Source organism: Mus caroli, chromosome 2 (genome assembly GCF_900094665.2).
Source record: "Mus caroli chromosome 2, CAROLI_EIJ_v1.1, whole genome shotgun sequence".
Classification (NCBI taxonomy): domain Eukaryota; kingdom Metazoa; phylum Chordata; class Mammalia; order Rodentia; family Muridae; genus Mus; species Mus caroli.
The window spans coordinates 44,409,634-44,430,838 of NC_034571.1; the positions used below are offsets into that span (position 1 = coordinate 44,409,634).

The window sequence follows — 21,205 nt, forward strand, 5'->3', positions numbered from 1 at the left end:
CCTAGCAAACACAGAAGTGGATGCTCACAGTCAGCTATTGGATGGATCACAGGGCCCCCAATGGAGGAGCTAGAGAAAGTACCCAAGGAGCTAAAGGGGCAGTGCTTTAGACAGCTCTTACTTCAGAACTGGGAGAAATACCCAGACGTCCTGATGCCATCTTCTCCCTTGATGTGCTGCTGCTCTTTCTGTCAGGACCGCAGATCACCAGAGCCAGTACATTTGTTAGAGTCCTTTGGTTTTGCTTCACCTCCCTCTCCCCCTTTTAGTAAGGATCTTAAACTGCAACCAAATCGTATTTGAAATTCACTATTTAGCCCAGACTGGTTGGCCATACTTCTTCCTCCACTTCTTGTGTGCTAGGATTGTAGATGCCCAGTTGTTACATTCTTCTGAATTGCAGAGCCATTGAGTTTATAATTTATTTGTTCCGATGTCTTTTTAATACAGCACCAAGAAATACATGTTGTTTTTACATTGATCACTTTGCTTGAAATGTATTCAGTACATATTAATATCAGTAATATATAACATTCAGTACAAGTTAACATCAAGTCAAGCATACCATGGAGTATAAGAATATGAAGACAAAATTCAAACTCTTAAGGAAAATACAGTGTAAAAAGAAAATGGAACCTAATATGGCTAAACATGGCAATTATTATCGTGAATAGAAACAGAAATAATGATCTGTCTAAAATTGATGATAGAAAAATCTAAATGTCAAAAAACAGGAAATATTTGGGTTTATTATAATATATAATTATATGCTTATGGCATATTATTTGTTGTGAATAGCAGGTCCCTGCTTATTAAATTTTAAATATATGATATACCTATGCAGCTATTTTTAAACTAAAATTAAAAGGCATTGAAACTACTAGAAGGCTGAGTAGGTAGCATGCAATATTTCATTATCAATAATTATTAATAATAATATTATAGCAGTGTAGCTTATATCAAAACATGCGCCTGTTTTCTTTCTATTACTTAAAGTACTTTGCTATACTATAAATATGCATTGGGCAAGAAAAACACATTTTTTTCTTTAAGTTTGACAGGCAAATAATCCTTAACCAATTGTATTAAGTAATAAGGAAGTCCTGTGGTAGCTTTTGTCATCCTTTAGTCATTGGCATAAGACCTGAAATAATCTTTCTGTCTTTTTCCTGGTTTATATAAATACATATTTCTCAAGTCATAATTTTTATAACTAAGCATAGGCTAAACTCGGCTATTAGGTATCCCAGAATAATATTATCATGAAGAAATTTGTTTTTCCTTTCTTTAGTATATTAGGGTGTCCCGGTCCCCTGAACTGGCTTTTCAGATTGACAGTAAGAAAGGAGAAATTGAATAATCTTATAGGAAGCATTTAAGGACCAGCCCTACACTTGGCTCCTTTGTTCATATCTTATTGATTCCAAATAACCCTTATTTTCACAGCCTACCTGAAAGGCAATCTGAGAAATGTAGAGGTGCTAAGGCTCTCTATTTCATAGGATACCAAAACCATGCCACTGGTCATTACAAAGATTATATAAATCAGAAAACAATTTCCCAGGATTATGACATGTCTTTTTATGACATGAAAACTAAGCACTTACATAGATGGGGGGAAAAGAGAGAGATTATTTTGTAAGATTATTATAATCTTACGGCTGTATCTGAAGGAAGAGGAAGAGAACTCCCACTTGAACAATGAATATGGATGCATAGTGGATAGGACCACATTCACCAACCTGTGATAAGCTGTTTGTATATGAGTCTGATTACATTGAGAAGCCAATTGAATGTTTAAAGTATGGCAAAGTTTGAGTCATCAGAGAGCAATGTAATAAAGCTTGAATTATGGAAAGCTCATTCCAACTGCTGTGAGTAATGTGTGTTGGAGGAAAGAAAAGGTGAGAAGCCAGCTAAGGAATTTTAACCTTAGTCCAAACGACCAGTGGCCATGTAGGAAAACATTAGATAGAATAGATAGGGAGGATAGATAACAGGTACAACATTTGAATTTAGGTGAGTAATAATAAGGGAAATGTCTATATTGGCAGTGGAGAATGATCTCAGATTAAGACCTGTCTAGCTTATGTGTGAACAAAAGAATTGAGCATTAATATAAAGATGAGAATTTTGAATAGAGTGTATTAACTTTTGTGTTTAGTGGGATATATGTGAAAATTTTTGGTTGCTAATGTAAGTTATGTGCCCAGTAGAGACGGTTACATACTAGAAAAAGAATGTGTATTCAGAGTCTTTGGGAAAGCTTTAAGGTTGGGATTCTTAACCTTTCCCTTAGATTTAAATAGGTTAGTAAGATTGATGTGTAATAACTGGCCCCTAACTGTCTTCTTTTCTAACCCAAAGTAATGATCAAGAGTTAATTCCATTAGATTGTTGTTATGAATATGAACCAGTTACCTGAACTAATGGTCAGAAGTTCTATTTAATGTAATTCTTTATTAATTGAATGGAAGTTCTTTTATTGTTAAGAATTGTTTTCATATTCTGGGTTTTTTATTTTCCATATGAAATTGAGATTGGCTCTTTCCATGTCTTTGAAGAATTGTGTTGGAATTTTGATGGGGATTGCATTGAATCTGTAGATTGCTTTTGGTAGGATAGCCATTTTTACTATGTTAATACTACCAATCCATGAGCATGGGAGATCTCTCCATTTTATGAGATCATCTTTGATTTCTTTCTTGAGAGACTTAAAGTTCTTGTCATACAGATCTTTCATTTGTTTGATTAGACTTACTCGAAGGGATTTTATATGTTTGACTATTGTGAAGGGAGTTGTTTCCCTAATTTCTTTCTCAGCCCATTTATCATTTGTATAAAAGAAGGCTACTGATTTGTTTGAGTTCATTTATATCCAGGCTGGAGGGTTTTTTTTATCAGCTGTAGAAGTTCTCTGGTAGAATCTTTGAGGTCCTTTATGTGTATCTGAAACTAGTGATGCCTTGACCTCTTTTTTTTTTGCCAATTTGTATCCCCTTGATCTCCTTTTGTTGTCTTATTGCTTTGGCTAGAACTTCAAGTATTATATTGAGTAGATACAGGGAGAGTGGACATCCTTAAGTTGTCCCTGATTTTAGTGGGATTGATTCAAGTATCTCAGGAAAACAAAACAAACAAACAATAAAAACCAGTGTTTTTACTTCTTCGAGGAATTTGTGAAAATGAAGAGAAAGGAAGTTAATTCGGAGAAACTAAGTGGACTAGAAACAGACAGGATAACAAACTTACTTAACACACAAAGCAGGCCCCAGAAGGTAGTGTCTTTCCATTGTAAGAGGAGGGAAGCATTCGGTGTTGGAGAGTTTAGAGTTGTTTTAAGTGTGGTATCCAATCGCTATGGAGTGTGGCACAGCCTAAAGACAGGGCAACTAATAGTATTAACAGGCAGTACTCTGTCCCAGTCGGAGGACATCAACAGGGATATTCCCACTATTTTTTTTTTTTTTTTTTTTTTTTTTTGAGACAGGGAACTCACTTTGTAGACCAGGCTGGACTCGAACTCAGAAATCCACCTGCCTCTGCCTCCCAAGTGCTGGGATTAAAGGCGTGCGCCACCACACCTAGCTTTTAGGATATTCCCACTATTAGCAGAGTTTATATTTCATGTTTTACACAAAACAAGCAGGAAAAACAGGTATGGAAAGGGTGTTGATGATATTGATGGCTAGGTGGTTGAGACGATCTGAACAGAATAAAATCAGAAAAGGTATTGAAAAAACATAGAGGGCGGGCTGGTGAGATGGCTCAGTAGGTAAGAGCACCCGACTGCTCCTCCAAAGGTCCAGAGTTCAAATCCCAGCAACCACATGGTGGCTCACAACCATCCGTAAGGAGATCTTGCGCCCTCTTCTGGAGTGTCTGAGGACAGCGACAGTGTACTTACATATAATAAATAAATAAATCTTTAAAAAAAAATAGAGGTTAACATTAGTCTATAAAGTAGCTACTAAACTTTATAAAATTTACAAAGCTTATATAGAATATATAACATTGAGTATCATTTGTATTTTATATAGCGCTTGCAAAATTAGAAGTTATAAAAACAAAATAGAATGGAAATAAATAAATAAATGCTTTTAAGGCTTACTGCTTTGTTCTTCTGAGTTATCTTATTTTTTTCTTTTCTTTTCTTTTCTTTTCTTTTATGTTCTCTTCTGAAGATAACTTCTACAAGAACCTGTGTATTGGATCCTAACTAAATCAAAATGTTTGAAATCAGAAGATCATGATCGGTGAGTAGCATTTCTCAACTTACTGTTTTTTGCATGTGACAGTATAGAAAGTATGTCTGGGTTGTTTGTATAGTATATTGACATGGTTACTGGATTCCAGTGTTTTTAACAGGAGGAAAAAATTATGAGAATGGTCCAGAGATTTCTAAGTTTAAAAGATGAGAAAGTATTTTTGAAGAAATTATCTGGAAGATGACAGCAAGAAGAATAGGAAGATAGGACTCTGCAAACAAAACAAAACAAAATATCGCTTCTACTCCATGACTATTTATTTATTTTATTTAATCAGTTGGATTAGATACAGTTAATAGTGAGAGATCTTCTTAACTCAAAGTGTTTCTTAACATTATTTGATCGCAGGTAATTCATCTGAATAAATAGGTTTTCATCTCTTGTTAACCCTTAAAAATGGTTTCATGTCATTTCATTGCACATAAATAACCCTAAGACAAGTTAGTACCAGCATAGTGTGTTCTTGCTGTGACAGACCTGACCCTGTTTTTTTGGGGGAGGATTGTGGAAACCCTTTGGAACTTTAGGCTAGAAAAGCCATTGGGTGTTGAGAGCTCAGTGAGCTGTTCTGTAGGAGCCTGGAAGATAAAAATGTTGAAAGCAGTAATGATGATAGAAACCTGGCTTGTGACATTTCAGAGGGAAGCACAGACTATATCAGGCCTGGTGTTGTGCCTGGTGAGCTGGAGCTGAATAATTGCCTCTGATTAACAAGAGACCAGAACCACTAAATGAAACCTCTGTTTTCCTGGGCCTGGGGCTGGGCCTGGGGCTGGGGCTGGGGCTGGGCCTGGGCCTGGGGCTGGGGCTGGGCCTGGGCCTGGGCCTGGGGCTGGGGCTGGGGCTGGGGCTGGGCCTGGGGCTGGGCCTGGGCCTGGGCCTGGGCCTGGGCCTGGGGCTGGGGCTGGGGCTGGGCCTGGGCCTGGGCCTGGGCCTGGGCCTGGGCCTGGGCCTGGGCCTGGGCCTGGGCCTGGGCCTGGGCCTGGGCCTGGGGCTGGGGCTGGGCCTGGGGCTGGGCCTGGGGCTGGGGCTGAAGTGATTAAGAAGAGACCAGGATTATGAGGTGGAACGTCCAGGCAAGTGTTTCTTAAGGATCAGTACAAAGAAGCTGTGTTCCAGAATTGACCAAGGTTCTTTCTCATGCTGGCTGGTGAACTTATGTAGTATGACTGGCCCAGATAGTACTAGTTTTTAAGGCATAAACGGGTTATGAAGAGCAGCTGAGGCTTGGTACTGTGTTGACGGAGCTGGAGTCCCTAAATAGAGCCTAGGAGACACTTGGTGAAATGCAGTGCAATTTCAGCAGAAGACCCAAGCATTTTGGAGTTGACAGTACCATGAGGTGACTGCCAAAGACAGCAGCAGGTGTGGAGTGAGCTAGCCTAATGCAAGGAAACTTCCTGTGTGTGCAGCTCCTGCGGGCAGAGCCAAAAACCGACCCAAGTCCTTTGGAGGAGCCCAGGTCATTAGTGGATCCCAGATGTTGGTTACTCAGATTTTATAGTTGGAATTGGAGTTTGGTTTTGATTTGTTCACATGTGACTGTGACCTGGGATTTTCCCTCTTGAAGATTTTCACTCATCTTTTATTTTGTAATACCCACAGTGGAGAGCTATTGGATTTTAAAAGAGACTGCATTTTTTAAAAGAGATTAAATATTTTTTTGTGTTTGAATTTTCAAAAATTGTAGGACTTTTAAGTTTGTAAATGTTTTACACTATATTACATTGTATTATTTTATTGTATTGTCATTATTAATGTATGATCTTGGGTATGGGTAAGAAAGGAAAGGCTTGACAGTGATCTGTGTGTGTGTGTCAGGTTGACAAAGGCTCAGTTGTATTGGCTAATTGTATAAGAACTTGAAACAAGCTAGACTTATCTTAACATGGGGGAACCCCAGTTGAGAAAATGCTTCTGTAAAATTGGGCCGGAAGCAACCTGTAAAGTAGTTTCTTAATTAGTGATTGATGTGGGAGGGCCTAGCCCATTGTGGATGGGAACATCGCTGGCCTTAAGGTCCTGGATTGCATAAGAAGACCAAAGCCATAGGGAACAAGCCAGTAAATAGCATTCCCCCATTACCTCTTCATCAGTACCTGCCTCCAGTTTCCTGTCCTGTTTGAGGTCCTGTCCTGGCTTATTTCAATGATGGTATGCAGTAGAAAGTCTAACACAAATAAACAATATCCTCCTGAACTTGCTTTTGGTCATTGTGTTTCTTCACTGCAACTCTAACTAGTGAGCTGTAAACTGAAATCGTGCAAAAAATACTTCATTCACATCCAGCAGATAATTCTTTTGGTCCAGAACTCAGTTCTTCAGTAGAAGTCACTTTATATATGTCTTCATACATGCTAGTTTGTGCTGTCTCATAACATGAAGACTAGGTCTTCATACATTGAGTATCTAGAAGAATAATAAAGTTAGGTGGAAGGTTTGTCCTTTTGATGACCTAGCTTCTGAAGTCACAAACAAAGTATTATCTTTGCCATATTCACTCATAGGCACAAGTTCTCTCCTATATTCAAAGGGAAGTATAGAACATCACCCATATGGGCGAAATGCCTATGGGTGAGGGCTATTTCATTGATGTTTACAAATGAAGTATGGGATTGGAACTTGCTGACAGAATATATATTTAGTGTGTGCCAGGCCCAACAAACAAAACAGATTCTTCTTTAGTTAGGTAAAATGGGGTACATGTTTAATCACAGATGCATGGAAGACTGAGGAAGGAAGCTCTTTTCAGCCCAGGTGATGGCATAGTAAGACCACATTTCTGTACAATAAATAGAGAATAATGAAGAATGGTCACAAATAAAAACAAACCTAGGTTATAGAAATACGTAACAGTTATGGTCACTTTTGCCTTTACTGTGTTATTCATCCTTTTGTAAGGATATGTAGAATTTAGTAGCTCTATCCTATCTTCTGTGTGCCAGAATAAAAAGAAGACTAAAGGAATAAGAAAAATCATTATGGGTCCTGTAATTTTACGTAAACAAATTTCAGGATTTTATCTTCACAAACCTGCTAGCTATAGGATAGTGTTTAGGTGTGTATTTCTGTGTGTATCCACCTTCATTACATTATGCTGTCTGCTCACCTCAGCACAATTCACATGCTATAAACCTAAAAATATACTGTGTTCTCCTAGCAGGGTAAATTTGAGACATCCACTTATTGTACTTCTGACCATATTTCTTTTGTTTGTTCAGATTGTCTTATGTTAAAACCTTGATTTGTATATGTGTTGTAATGGATATATGCCTAAGTGCACGCAGATATATTGAACATGTTCTATGATATATACGTGTGTGTATATATTTATATATATATACATATATATGCATCCATCCCATAAATTTGAAGAGACTTTAATTATTCTCTTAGCTCATATGTTGTCTATCCTGCTTTTATTTATTTTATTTTTTTATTAGGTATTTTCCTCGTTTACATTTTCATTGCTATCCCAAAAGTCCCCCACACCCAACCCCCCCAATCCCCTACCCACCCACTCCCCCTTCTTGGCCCTGGGATTCCCCCGCACTGGGGCATATAAAGTCCTCAAGTCCAATGGGCCTCTCTTTGCAGTGATGGCTGACTAGGCCATCTTTTGATACATATGGAACTAGAGACAAGAGCTCCGGGTACTGGATAGTTCATATTGTTGTTCCACCTATAGGGTTACAGTTCCCTTTAGCTCCTTGGGTAATTTCTCTATCTCCTCCATTGGGGGCCGTGTGATCCATCCAATAGCTGACTGTGATCATCCACTTCTGTGTTTGCTAGGCCCCAGCATAGTCTCACAAGAGACAGCTATATCTGGGTCCTTTCAGCAAAATCTTGCTAGTGTATGCAATGGTGTCAGCGTTTGGAAGCTGATTATGGGATGGATCCCTGCATATGGCAATCACTAGATGGTCCATCCTTTCGTCACAGCTCCAAATTTTGTCTCTATAACTCCTTCCATGGGTGTTTTGTTCCCAATTCTAAGAAGGGGCAAAGTGTCCACACTTTGGTCTTCATTCTCCTTGAATTTCATGCATTTAGCAAATTGTAACTTATATCTTGGGTATCCTAAGTTTCTGGGCTAATATCCACTTATCAGTGAGTACATATTGTGTGAGTTCCTTTGTGATTGGGTTACCTCACTCAGGATGATGCCCTCCAGGTCCATCCATTTGCCTAGGAATTTCATAAATTCATTCTTTTTAATAGCTGAGTAATACTCTGTAAAAAATTCTGAATTAAATTTAGAAGAAAAGCTTAAAAGTCCAGTATCAATTCTTAATGCTAACTTCATTATTGTATTCAATCTTTGTCGAACCTCAAAGATATTCCAAGAAGTTTGAACTCGGCTTGCAATTGAATGGGTTGTTGTTTTTATTCATTTTGACCAAATCTCAAGATCACAGACCTGAAAAGGGCCTCCTCATGCACTGACTGAAACCATAAGACCAAGCAAAGTGTGGGTAGTCACTCCCATAACATTGGCACCCTCGTGCACCAGTGTATCTTACAGGCCAAATGCTGTCGGGTAATACTGATGAAGACTTTTCTCCTTTAGTACCATGCTGTGTACATTCAGTATCAGGAACAATAGTCAGTAGAGATAATATAGTTAAGCAATAGCTCAACTTGTAAATGTTTGATGACATAAGTTAAGTGTTGTCTTTTGCATCACTTAACATCAATTTATGGACAGCAACCAATAGCTTTGACACTAGCCTGTCATATTATGTGGTTTCCATGAGATCCCTTTCGCCAGTGACTCAACAAAATTAACCCATTCCTGGCACTGGAGGTTTCACTTGTGGCATTAGATTAGTCTAATTTGGGAATTGTCTCCCCGGTTATTTGTCAACTCCCTGAAGATTCCTTTCATATATTTACGTGTTTTGGAAAAGTTCTCTAATAATAGTCTTCCATATTGACTTTCTCCCTATATTGTATTAATTCTTCATCCCTGTATTCCCTCATGGATTTTTATCTTTCTTCCCCCCACCCTATTTTTTTCTCCTTGTTTCCCCTTAATCTCCACAAAACACTATATACTGTTTTCCCCACCTTGGGAAATCCTTTCTTCCCATTTAGTCCCTTAGTAAGTGTCTAATCTCTTTGGTCATTTGGATTGTATAAAATATACTGAAAACTTAGGAGCAAATATCTACATTGAAGAATATATACAATACTTGTCTTTTTGGACAGATTTACCTCACTTTGGGTGATTATTCCTAGCTATATCCTTTTATGTGTAAAACGTTCTAATTCCACTTTTACTAGTTTCTGAATAATATTCTATTGTGTAAATGTACCACATTTTCATTATCCATTTGTCAGTGAACATCTAGACTGATTCCAATTTCTAGCTATTGTGAATAGAACAGCAATGAACATGGATGAGCTAATATATCTATAATTGATACTGAGTCATTTAAGTATATGCCCAAGAGTAGTGGAAAGAAGGTGAATCCTTTTTCTACTCTAGTCTGTTAGTCTGGATTGAGGAGTTGAGATCATCAGTATTGAGAATTGTTAGTGAGCCCTGTTATTGATGTTTGTTATTTTGTTGTGGCAGTGTGGTTACTTTTTCACGCTTTTGAGTTACTGTTTCTGGATTATATGTTCTATGTGTCCTCTTAAGTGTAGTTAATTTCCTAAGATGTTTCCTTTCTAGTACCTTCTGTAGAGCTGAATTGTGTCCAGGAGTTATTTTAGGTTTGGTTTTATAAGTGCAATGATTTTCTTTTTCCATCTATGGTGATTTATAATTTTACAGTGTATGTAGTCTACACTGGCTTCTGTGATCTCTCCTTTTGCAGAGCACCCATCATCCATACCTTGCTGGCTTTCAAAAGTTACAGTGAAGAGCCAGGGTTTTCTTCTTATGTGCCTGCCTTTCTATGTTACATGGTTTTTTTCCTTTTGGTTTTTAATATCCTTTCCTTGTATTTTTAGTATTTTGTTTTTATTTTCCCACATTTATTTGTCCTTTCTCTTTTTTATTAATCTCTTTTTCTTCTTTGTTCTCTCTCTCTCTCTCTCTCTCTCTCTCTCTCTCTCTCACACACACACACACAGATTGGCTTTCTGTTTTTATACTCTGGTACGTAAGGACTCTATTTTTAGATGATCACCCTAGAAATGGCATCGTGTGTACTGTACATTTATGTGGATACTTTTATTACCTAGCCAAGTAAAACAACACCCTTAGACCAAAAACTTTTAACTATCCACCCTTTCTTCATTTTTATACTGTTGTTTCTTAGTTTAAAGCATATGAAATATTTATAATTGCTTTATAATGTTAAGGTTGGTTTCATTTTGACATACATTTACCATTTTTTCTTATCAGATGTCTAGTATTTAAGATCTGTTATTTTCCTTGTGACTGAAAGTATATTAGGGAATATAGATCCTCTTAATCTTTATCTCTAAATAATCTTGTTTTACCTTTGTTTGTAGTAAGCTTTTCTGGTGTAAAATTAGAGTGAATTTCTTTTATATGCTCAATTTCATTGTCCTTTTCTTTTCAAGAATTCAATTATTAATTTCAGTGCTTTCACTCATTAATCTTAAATACATTTACTCATTTAACTCTTAAAATGTACTTTATTTTTTGAGAATTTTATTTGTAAGTGCACTTTCTTTCATCATTTCCACTCCTCCCTCTCCTTCTTAACCCCTCAAATTCTTTATTGTTCTTAATTTCATGTGTGTGTGTGTGTGTGTGTGTGTGTGTGTACTGGCTAATTTTGTGTCAACTTGACACAGCTGGAGTTATCACAGAGAAAGGAGCTTCAGTTGAGGAAATGCCTCTGTGAGATACAACTGTAAGGCATTTTCTCAATTAGTGATCAAGGGGGAAAGGCCCCTTGTGGGTGGGACCATCTCTGGGCTGGTACACTTGGTTCTATAAGAGAGCAGGCTAAGCAAGTCAGGGGAAGCAAGCCAATAAAGAACATCCCTCCGTGGCCTCTGCATCAGCTCCTGCTTCCTGACCTGCTTGAGTTCCAGTCCTGACTTCTCTAGTGATGAGCAGCAATGTGGAAGTGTAAGCCGAATAAATCCTTTCCTCCCCAACTTGCTTCTTGGTCAAGATGTTCGTGCAGGAATAGAAACCCTGACTAAGACAAATTGGTACCAGCATAGTGGGGTATTCCTATGACAACCTGACCATGTTTTGGGGAGGACTGTGGAAGGACTTTGGAACATTGGCCTTGAAGATCCATTTGTTGTTAAGAGCTCTGTCAGATGTTGTGTAGGAGCTTGGAAGATAATGTTGAGAACAGTGGAGAAGATGGAGGCCTGGTTTGTGAAATTTCAGAGGGAAAATTAAAGACTCTTTTCAGGGCCATTGTTACTTTGGTTGTGAAGATTCTGTGGTTCTGGTTAGCTGGGGCTGAAAAATCAGCTGTGATTAACAAGATACCAGAACTACTAAAACAAAAGCTTTGCAGTACTGGGACTATTGATGCTGGTTAGCTGGAGCTAAGAAATTAGTGGTGATTAAGAAGAGACCAGCATCGTTGAGGTGACATCTTCTGGGAAGTGTTTTCTGAAAGCACAAAGAGGCTGTGTTCCAGAGATAGCTAAGGTTGTACTCCTGCTGCAGCAGGACTTGGTGATATGTAAGGGTCACCCAGGTGGTACTGGTTTGGAAGGTATGAAGGGGTCAAGCAGAGAGCTAAGGCTCGGCACTGTGAGAGGCCATGGAAGGCCATTGGTGAAGGTGCGGCCTCAGTTGCAATTGACAGCCCAGGACTGAAAGGGTCATGCAGTGTTTTGGAGATGCCAGTACCATGAGATGAACACCAAGAGCAGCAGCAGCAGTGGAGTACAGGCATCTGGAGCCTAGAGGACGACACATGTGCTACAAAGGGCATGGCTGGAGAAGTGACCCAAGCCCTTGGAGGAGCCCAGAAGATAGTGAGTTGGATCCCAGACATTGGACAGTTGGAGATTGATTTTTCCTTTGATTGTGACTGTGCCCTGATATTTTCCCTCTTGAAGGAAGAAACTATTTTAGTGGAACCCACAGTTAAGAGACTTTTAATTGTAAAAAGACTTTGGATTTTAAAAGAGATGGATATTTTAAAGACCTTAAAATTTTAAGAATATGTAATGACTGTGGAATGTTTAAAGTTATTTAGACCTTGGGGATGAATAAGAATGTAAGGGTTGAGGCTTACTAGTAATTTGTGTGTCAAGTTGACAAAGGGTCAATTGTACTGGCTAGTTTTGTGTCAACTTGACACAGCTGGAGTTATCACAGAGAAAGGAGCTTCAGTTGAGGAAATGCCTCCATGAGATCCAACTGTAAGGCATTTTCTCAATTAATGATCAAAGGGGAAAAGCCCCTTGTGTGTGGGACCATCTCTGGGCTGGTAGTCTTGCTTCTATAAGAGAGCAGGCTAAGCAAACCAGGGGGAAGCAAGCCAGTAAGTAACATCCCTCCATGGCCTCTACATCAGCTCCTGCTTCCTGACCTGCTTGAGTTCCAGTCCTGACTTCCTTGGTGATGAATAGCAGTGTGGAAGTGTAAGCTGAATAAACCCTTTCCTCCCCAACTGCTTCTTGGTCATGATGTTTGTGCAAGAATAGAAACCCCGACTAAGACAATATGTATATATACACACATACATACATATATATATGTATATATATATATATATATATATATATACATATATATATGCTCACAGATATTCATGCACAGCCTACTGATTCCAACTAATGTAGTGTTTATGAACACACGCTTAATGCTGAAAAATTCACTCTTGAGCAACTGTCTGTGAAGAAAACTGTTTGCTTTTCTTCCTTCTGTATCTCTTATAACTGATAGCTCTTCATCTAGTATCAAGCCATCTGAAGTTATCTTCTGTCAGTGTTGACAGGTCAACTCGTATGGTCTTCTTCAAGTAATCATGTTGTTAAGAGTCCATGGGTACAACATCCCCATTGTGTTTAGAAGACACTCTTTCAGCACTGATCTTTGTCCTCAGGATCATAGAATCTTTGTCCCCTATACCACAATGTTCTGAGACTTACCCTTAAGTGCTAGGTTATACATGTCCTGTAGAGTCTGAGCATCTTATGGTTGCTGAATTGTGACTGGCTATGGATCTCTATGTCTGACAGCCTCAAAAGGAAGCTTTCTTGCATAAAGCTGCACTTATGTATAGGCTTAAGAATAAGCATTTAGAAGACACTTGTAAGTTATTTTAACTTCTCAAAATGATAGTAGTGGGTTCTCCTATAGGAATTATGAACACACCAGCCACAAATTATTGATTAGGTTTATAGTATCTATTACATGGGCCTTAGGTCCAATTAGACAGCTATTGGTTACTCCCAAGATATAAGTACAACGACTTAGTCATTGGAGATAGCATTGTTAGGTCGGTCATTGTTATAGTTTATAGATCTGGCTCAAATGAGGTATCCCCTAAGTTTTTGCATGTGAATACTTGGTCTCTGGTTGCTGGAGATATTTACATCGGTTTAGGAGATTTGACCTTGCTAGAGTGTTTGTTACTTGGAAGATTTGAAATTTCAGAAGCGTTAAGGCATTCAATTTGTTTCTGCTTCCATTTAATGACCTAAGAAATAAGTTTTCGTCTTGCTACTCCAGCCTTCATACCTGCTTGCTGTCAAGCTTCCCTATCATGATGATGATGGACTCTACCTCTTTGGAAACATGAACCCAAATAAACATTTCTTGTTATTAGTGGCACATGTCTAAGCATAGCAACAGGAAAAGAATACAACAGACTTACAGATGGGTAGCACTATTGGTGTCTGTTCTCCCTTGCATAACTAGCACCTGACACTGAGACCAGCTTCTCATGTAGGAATTTTCCAGGGCAGAGGACCAGCTTGATTTCTTCTAACCCTGTTACCAGATTGTGTTGTGTCTTCAACAATAGGGCTTGCCTGCATGCTCTAACAAGCAGGCAAGAGCACTGGCAAGCACCTATATTTTTCAAGACTCACTTAAACCTTCTAACCAACAAGTTGATGCTTGTTGTTGTAGTTGTTGTTGCTGCTGTTATAGTTGTTAGGTAGTCTATGACTCTAGAAGGAAGCAGTATCCCACTGTGTGGAGTAACTCCTAAAATTGTATATGTGTGTGTATCTGTGTATGTGTGCATGTGTGTGTTTGTACATGTATATATGTTTTTAAATATGCTTATAAAAAATAGGTTTGCAATGGCTTTTCTAGAGTTCCTTAGTGTTATCCCTCTTCCTCTGTATTAACCCTTCCCCAGTTAGGTCCCCCACCTCATCGTTCCCTTTTCTCCTTTATAGCACCTTTGTGCTATGAGACTCTTCTTGTCCTTGTTCTGCCCTTCATCCAATGGTTCCTTTCTACCATCCTAGATTCTAGGATTACTCAGATGGGGTGGTTTGAATGAGAATGGCCTCATAGACCATATATTTGAATGCTTGGTCCCTAGTTTACGGGTTGTATGGGAAGGATTAGGAGATGTAGTGTTCTTGGAGAAGGTGCTTCACTAGAGGCAGGTTTTGAGGTTTCAAATGCCCATGCCATTCCCAGTTTGCTCTCTTTCTCTCTGCCTCCTCCTTGCAGATCCGTATGTAAGCTCTCAGCTACTGCACCAGTGCTATACCTGCCTGCCTGCTACCATGCTCCCTTATCATGGTGGTCATGGATGATAGCTTGCTGAAACTGTAAGCCCTAATAAACTCTTTGTATGTTGTTGCCTTGGTCATTGTATCTTTTCACAACAATAGAAAAGTAACTAGGACAGCAAGGTTACATTGAAACCTAAAGGTTCATATTTTGAATTTATACATAATAGAGAACGTGACATATGTTCTTTTGGGTCATAGCTTATGTTATACGTATATTTTTTGATTCTATTTGTTTTCCCAAAAGTTTTATGATATCATTTTCTTTAAAGCTAAATACAATTCTTTTGTGTTTATGTACTTCATTTTCATTGTCTGCAAGTTCATTACTTGGCGAACCTTTAATATGCTTACCTTTGTTACATTCATATTGTGAGTAGAGCAGAAGTAAATATGACCAAGTAAGTATCTCAATAGTAGGATATCATGTCCTTTGGACATATGCCAAAGAATGAATTAGTTCTGTCATATGGTTCTCTTTCTAGCTTTTGGAAGAACCTCCAAACTGATTTTCATAGTCACCAAGCACACCAGTCTGTACTATCAACATGAATAAATAGTAATGTTTACTTTTAAGATCTTGTTGTTTTCTCTGTAGTTTTATTATAGTAACATATAATAGTCTTTTCATTTATTGTGCTTTGAGACTCATTGAGATTGTTGGATGTTTGAATTCAAGGATTTTTTTAAAGGATATAAAGATGTTGCCATTGTTGTCTGCTTCGCTCTCGTCCTTGAATTCTCATTCAGGCATATGCAAGGTCTCTTCATATTCTTTTACATGGGTTTTAGTTCAAAAGATTTATTTGGTGTGGTCTATTATGCCTTCAATTATGGTTCTCTTACTAACTTTCAGCTGTACTATAGTAGCTAGCTTCTCATGCTATTCGCTAGATTTTGTTCTTTTGCTTTAAGGTTCATCCTCTGTGATTGTAGAATGGTGATTTTTATGTTAAAGGTCATGTTCTTAGAGACTATTAGGACTAATGTTGAAACATATTAGTCATCCTATATGTATAAAGTGTAATCACCAATGCTAACATCTTAGGCATAGACTTGTCAAATTTTATTATATATATAATGTTCTATATTTTATAAACATTTATTTTATACTGGATTGTGCATCTTTCTTTGAACTTGATATTTGAAAATATTTTGATATTTGTACTTAAAGTAGAACTTTGAAAAGAATGTATTTTCTTAAAATGCTCAAGAACAAGTATTATAAAAGTCTATTAATATAGGACCACTTTGAATACTTAGCCTAAGCCTTTATAGCCTGAAGAAACAGGGGGAGGTTCAGGTTGCAGATTTCAGTGAGAAAAATTGGGATTATAGCTTTTAAAGGAGATTTTTTTTTCCTATACAAGCCTTAAGTTTTACAAGTACCCCCACTAGGAATAGGGGACCTGCCACTAAGCACAGTGCATGGTCTATGGACACCTACTGTTAGAAGTTACCTTTTGACTCAGGTACTTTTGAGCAGATTACTGATCTATCCATTGACTATTGCAATGGAGCTATTTAAATATTGCTTGTCATGATTAATTAATATCTTTGAAGCACTAAGAATACAATAAACTGTATGTGTTCAGTATTCTCATTATCACTTTATGTGGTTATGCTTATTACATTAAGTGGGTAATGCTTTCTGGGTTCAGCACTGTAGATGGTCTACTTTGAGATAACTCAATTTTCAAGCTTCGGATTTAGCAAATATTTCATGTTGTTTAAAATTTTAAAAGCCTTAAAATTTTTGACTCAGCATCAAGTGTTACAGGCTTTATTAATCTCATATGTATTATTCTAACCTTTCTTGGTGGCTGATCCGTAAGTTTATACATAGTATTTTCATAGTTTATCTGGTATTTTAGTAATTCTTCAGTTGTACTCATTTTACAGGAAATATAAACACATTATTCCTTAGGAAAGGCTAAATCTCACATTGATCCTGAAATTTTGCCAGAATAGGTGGACAGAAACACAACTATATATGTCCTAAACAGGTCTGTCATAGGCAAGCACACTACATTTAATTGTAATGCTAATGCAATATCCTAGCAAATGTTAATTTAACGTGTATTTTTTTCCTTCTCTTTAAAGATTTATTGGGGTTTTTTGCCCTTGTCTTAAATCTGTTCCCATTTCTTTTTTTTTTTAAGAAAATATACAAAACAATAACCACAATATCAGAGTTTCACAGGTTTAATCCAAAGGAGGAAAAGAGCCCAAGACAAGGCACAACAATCAGACTCACTTGTTCACACACTCAGGAGTCACATAAAAGTACTAAAATGAAAGCCATAATATATACACAGACCAACTTAGGCCCTGTGCTAACTGGTTCAGTATCCATGAGTTTGCTGCCTTCTCCAGATGTCCCCTCTGACTCCCATACTCCTTCCACCTTCTCTTCCTCAAGGATCTGTTAGCTCTGAGGGGAGAGAATTGATGGAGACATCACATTTAGATCTGTGTGTTCCAAGGTCAGTCAGTTGGTCTGTTCTCCCCCATCACCACTCTGACTCCCCTCCCTGTATGTCTGGGGAGGGGGGCACACACGTGGGTGTGCATTTATGTGTGCATCTGTGTAAAATGTGGTGGGTCTCAATATTTTTTCCCACCTACTTCGAGGGGAATCCTCAGAGAATGGTTCAATTAAACACAGATCTATTAGTATAGCAGAATATCGTTTAGTTTCATTTTTATTGTTAACTTAATTAAAAAAGACCAGTACTTTGGGGGTTTATCCTAGGTCTCTAGTCTATCTAGTCTTCGGTTTTCTGTCATTCAGGCAGTGCACGGTGTGGGTTCTGTCTCATGGAGTGTAGCTTATGTCAAATGAAATGGGTGGGCTGCTCCCACAAACTTCATGCCACCATTACTCTAGCATATTTTCTAGGTAGTGCAGATTGTAGATCAAAGGGTATATGGCTAGGTTGGTAATTCTCTGTTGGTAGCCTTCAGAATACCTTTCCTGTACCAAAAGCACTAGAACACAGGCGCAAAGGTTCTTATAGGCACCAGCTGTACCTCTCTATAGTCAGTGAATTATTTGAGTGTTGTCTTCAACAGTGGGTGCTTGCTGTCAGTTTGTAGACAACAGCCTGTTGTCTTTCCAACAGCCTAAGTTGTTTGGGACTTTGTGTGGGGGCCCTTTGGCCAACAACTTAGTTGGATATAACCCAGTCTTGGCACTGGAAGCTTCATTTGGTAACAACGCATGGTCAAATAGGGCTCCATCTACGTCATTATTGGAAACTTCATCAGGATTGCCATCATATATTTTAGGAAATTTCTGCTACACTAGTTTTCCCTACCCACGTTCAGTTCTACCTGCCTCTTCCCATATTCCTTTCCTCAACCCCATGTTTAATTTGCATTTCCCTGATGGCTAAGGATGAACATGTTTTCTCACCATTTGAGTTTCCCTCTGTTAAGAATTCTGTTTAGATCTGTGCTCTATTTTTTTTATTGAATTATTTGGGATTTCTTAAATTTTTTATATATTTTAGACATTAGTCCTCTTAAATGTGGAATTGCTTAAAAAAACAAATCCTAATTCTTAGGCGTTCCCCTTTGTCTGAAAGACAGTGTCCCTTTCTAACAAAAGTGTTTCATTTTCAAGAGGTTCCACTTATTAATTGCTGATCTTAGGTCCTGTACTAACGGTGTTCTGTTCAGAAAGTCTTATCCTGTGACAGTGAGTTCAAGGTTATCCCCCACTTTCTCCTCTATCATGTTCAGTTTATCTGGTTTAATGTTGAGGCCTATTTGAAATTGAGTTTTGTTCAGGGTAAAGAGTGTGGATATATTTACATTCTTCTACATGCAGACATCCAAAAACAAAAAACAAAATAAAATAAAATAAAATAAAAGAGATGTCCATAGGTGTGTAGGTTTATGTCTGGGTCTTCAGTTAAATTTCAGTAATCAACATGTCTTTTTTTTATACCAATACCATGATCGTTTATTACTACAGTTTTGCAGTACATCTTGAAATAAGGAATGGTGAGACCTCCAGCAGTTCTTTATTGTTTAGAATTACTTTAGCTATCCTGGGTTTTTTATATTTCCATATAAAGCTGAGAATTGTCCTTTGACATCTGTGAAGAGTTGTATTAGAATTTTAGTGGATTGCCTTGTCTCTTTAGGTTGCTTTTGGTAGACTAGCCATTTTTACCACATTAATCCTACTGATCTATTCACATGGAATATTTTTACTTCTAGTATTTTCTTCAGTTTATTTCTTCAGAGACTTACAGTTTTTTATTGAACAAGTCACTTGCTTCTTGGAGTTATTTTATACTAATTGAGGCCATTGTGAAAATTATTTCTCTGATTACTTTCTCAGTCTCTTTGTCATTTATATACATGAGATCTACAAATTTTTTAAAGAAATAAAACAATACTGTATTATTTTACATGTTAGAACATATGTATCACATTTTTTTAATTACTTTTAAGGTTTTTGCAATCCATTCATTGCCCCCCTCGTGGTCCATCCTCTCACAGATTCTCATCCCATTCCTCCTCCTCCCCCTGTCTCCAAGAGGATGTTCCCTGCCAAGATCTCCCTACTCCATAGGATCTCAAGTCTCTAGAGAGTTAGTTGAATCTTCTCCCACTGATACCAGACCAGGCAGTGTTCTGCTGTGTATGTGGAGGGACTCATATCAGCTGCTGTATGATGCCTGGTTGGTGGCTCAGTTTCTGAGAGATCTCAGAGATATCGGTTACTTGAGACTGCTAGTCTTCCTATGGGTCAGAAAGCTACTGAATTTTGTGAGTTGATTTTTGCATCCAGCTATGTTGCTAAAACTGTTCATAAACTGTAAAATTTCCTCTTTTGTCAAAGGCCTTTTCTGCATCAAATGAGATGATCTTGGTTTTGTTTTTGTTTTTGTTTTTTTAAGTTTGTTTATATTGTGAATTTCTTAGGATCACTTTTATATGCTATCATATCACCTGGAGATAACAATTCTTTGACGTCTTCCATTTCAATCTGTCTGCCTCTGATCTCCTTCAGTTGTCTTATACTTCTAGCAAAGACTTCAAGTAATAAAGTAATTAGATATGAGGAGTGTACTGGCTAGTTTTGTGTCAACTTGACACAAGCTGGGGTTATCACAGAGAAAGGAGCTTCAGTTGAGGAAATGCCTCCATGAGATCCAGCTGTAAGGCATTTTCTCAATTAGTGATCAAGGGAGAAAGGCCCCTTGTGGGTGGGACCATCCCTGGGCTGGTAGTCTTGGTTCTATAAGAGGGCAGGCTGAGCAAGCCAAAGGAAGCAAGCCAGTAAACATCCTTCCATGGCCTCTGCATCAGCTCCTGCTTCCTGACCTGCTTGAGTTCCAGTCCTGACTTCCTTTAGAGATGAACAATGTGAAAAGTGTAAGATGAATAGACCCTTTCCTCCCCAACTTGCTTCTTGGTCATGATGTTTGTGCAGGAATAGAAACCCTGAGTTAGATAAGGAGAATAAACTGATTTTAATGAAATTGCATTGAATTTTTCTTTAAGTTGAAATTGGCTGTGAGCTTGATGTCAACTATGGTCTTTTTATGTTTAGGTATGTTCCTTATATGGCTGATCTGTGTAAGACTATTATGAAGGGATACTGGGTTGGGGAGCAGGGCTGGGGGAGGGTACAAGAGTCTTTCAGAGAGGAAACTAGGAAAGGGGATAGCATTTGAAATGTAAATGAAGAAAATATCTAATAAAAAATAAGTGAAAAAAAATAAGGGATACTGGATTTTGTCTAAGGCCTTTTCCGTATCAAATGAATTGATCTCATGTTTTTTTTTTTTCAGTTTGTTTATACACTGAATTACATTTCTTGATGTTCATACATTTAACTCTCTCTGCCTCTCTGAAATGAAATCTGCTTGATCATCATAGATGATCTTTTTGATGTGGTCTTGGATTTGGTGTGTTAAGTATCTTAAATACTTTTGCATCTGTGTTAATAAGGAAAATTGGTCTCTAATTTTCTTTCTAGTTGGACCCTTATATAATTTGGTATAAGTGTAAATGTGGCCTCATAAAATGAATTGGGCAGTATTTCCTGTTTCTGTTTTATGGGATAATTTGTGGAGTATTGCATTAATTCTTCCTGGAAAGTCTATTAGAATTCTGTGCTATAACCATTTGGTCCTGTGGTTCGGGGATGGAGAGGTGGTGTTTGTTTTTGGTTTTCGTTTATGTGTGTGTGTGTGTGTGTGTGTGTGTGTGTGTGTGTGTGTGTGTGTGTGTGTGTGTTGGTTTTGTTTTTT

General features: G+C 37.9%; 1 protein-coding gene across 4 annotated transcripts in view; it reads left to right on the plus strand.

Annotated features, from left to right (window-relative positions):
* The window catches only part of Mbd5 (methyl-CpG binding domain protein 5), a 358,857-nt gene that overhangs the window by 68,320 nt on the left and 269,332 nt on the right, over positions 1 to 21,205 (plus strand). For all 4 annotated transcript variants that reach the window (XM_029474046.1, XM_021182635.2, XM_029474045.1 and 1 more), the window contains exon 2: positions 4,185 to 4,256. The gene's annotated coding sequence lies outside the window, so the exon portion shown is untranslated. The remainder of the gene's footprint in view (positions 1 to 4,184; positions 4,257 to 21,205) is intronic.